The following is a 2,083-nucleotide window of genomic DNA, read 5'->3' on the forward strand; positions in this document are numbered from 1 at the left end:
ATAAGTGAGGGATTAATTTATCTTGGCAGGTCCAGGAAAGCCTCATGTTGTTCCTGCTTAAAATTCTCTAGGGGTTTCCAATTGCAGTCCATTCATTCAACCAGTATTTATTGAGCAATTACTCTGGGCAACACTGTTCTAGATACAAGGGCCAGACAAATGCAAAATAAAATAAAGTCCCTGTTCCCGGGAGCTTGTGGTTTTTGTTTGTGTGGGGTTTTTTGTTGTTATTGATAATGGTGGTGGTGGTGGTTTTGTTTGTTTTGTTTGAAGCAGCATCTTGGCTGTGTAACCCAGGCTGGCCTGAAACTCTATGTATTCTCCCTCCAACCTAAAAATGCCATGATCAATCCTACTGCCCAAGCCTCCCAAGTACTAAGAATACAGGCTTATATTACCCCACACAACTGTGAATTCATTTTTTTTAATTTTTTAATTTTTTTTAATTTATTTATTTGAGAGTGACAGACACAGAGAGAAAGACAGATAGAGGGAGAGAGAGAGAGAATGGGCGTGCCAGGGCTTCAAGCCTCTGCAAACAAACTCCAGACGCATGCGCCCCCTTGTGCATCTGGCTAACGTGGGACCTGAGGAACCGAGCCTCGAACCGGGGTCCTTAGGCCTCACAGGCAAGTGCTTAACTGCTAAGCCATCTCTCAAGCCCTTAATTTTTTAATTTTTATTAATATTTTCCATGAGACTGTGAATTTATGATTCAGTAAGAGAGATACACAATAAGCGAATGAATAGAGATAATGCTAGAAAAATAAAGTGGGGTACAGACAGGGAGCGCTGGGTTTTCAGGGAGCTATTTTATGTAGTATGGCGAGAAGCTGACAGTGGAGTGAAAACCACCATAAGAAGTAGAGAGTGAGCCGTGGGCGGATACGTGAGGAAAGTGTTCTCAGAGCAAACTCAGCAAGCGCGAAGGACCTGAGGCCAAGCACGCTTGGCACATTTGAGGTCAACGTGCCCAGCCAGCATGAACGGAAAACATTTGCACATGAGGTGAATGAAGCCTGAGACAAAGTGTTTAGGAAGCCAGGGGTCTCACTCTATAATCTGAAAAAGTAAGATATTTTAGCCGCATTTGGTTGTGACTGCTGTCTGTCTCCACTTTGACTTCTTGTTACATTTTCCTCCATGCTGTGTTTAGAGAAGCTGCAGGCATTGGGGGACGCAAGGCGTAATCATCTTGGGATACATCTAGTCTGGATTCAGCGAGATATATTTATGTTTTGTTCTTTTTTTTTTTTTTTTTAGGGGCTTGGAAGATGGCTCAGTGGTTAAAGGCACTTGTTGGCAAAGCCTGACAAACCAGGTTCAATTCCCCCAGTGCCTCCATAAAACCAAATGCACAAGGTGGTGCGTGCATTTGGAGTTTGTTTGCAGCAGCAGGAGGCCCTGGTATGCCTATTATCTCTACTTATCTCTCTTTTCTCACAGTAATAATAAATAAAAATATTTTAATTTGGGGGGACTGGAGAGATGGCTCAGCGGTTAAGGCACTTGCCTGCAAAGCCTAGCAACCTGAGTTCAATTCCCCAGTACCCACATAAAGCCAAATGCACAAAGTGGCACATGCATTTGGATTTCATATGCAGAGGCTGGAATCCATGCTGTGCCCATTCTCTCTCTCTCTCCCTCCCTCCCTCCTTGCAAATGAATAAATAATTTGAAAATATTTCTTTTATTTTTATACTTTTTATGGACAACTTCCATACAAATAGACAAAAATACCATGATCAGGCTGGAGAGATGGCTTGGTGGTTAAGCGCTTGCCTGTGAAGCCTAAGGACCCCTATTGGAGGCTCAATTCCCCAGGACCCATATTAGCCAGATACACAAGGGGGCGCACATGTCTGGAGTTCATTTGCAGTGGCTGGAAGCCCTGATGCACCCATTCTCTCCCTCTGCCTCTTTCTCTATGTCTGTTGCTCTCAAATAAATAAATAAAAATAAACAAAAAAAATTTTAATACCATGATCATAATCCCATCCCTCTCTTTCCCCCTCCCAAATCCCCCCTCCACTGAATCTCTTCTTTCCAACTAGTCTTTCCATTTATTTTGATGTCATCATTT

The sequence above is a fragment of the Jaculus jaculus genome, chromosome 1 (genome assembly GCF_020740685.1).
Source record: "Jaculus jaculus isolate mJacJac1 chromosome 1, mJacJac1.mat.Y.cur, whole genome shotgun sequence".
Taxonomy (NCBI): domain Eukaryota; kingdom Metazoa; phylum Chordata; class Mammalia; order Rodentia; family Dipodidae; genus Jaculus; species Jaculus jaculus.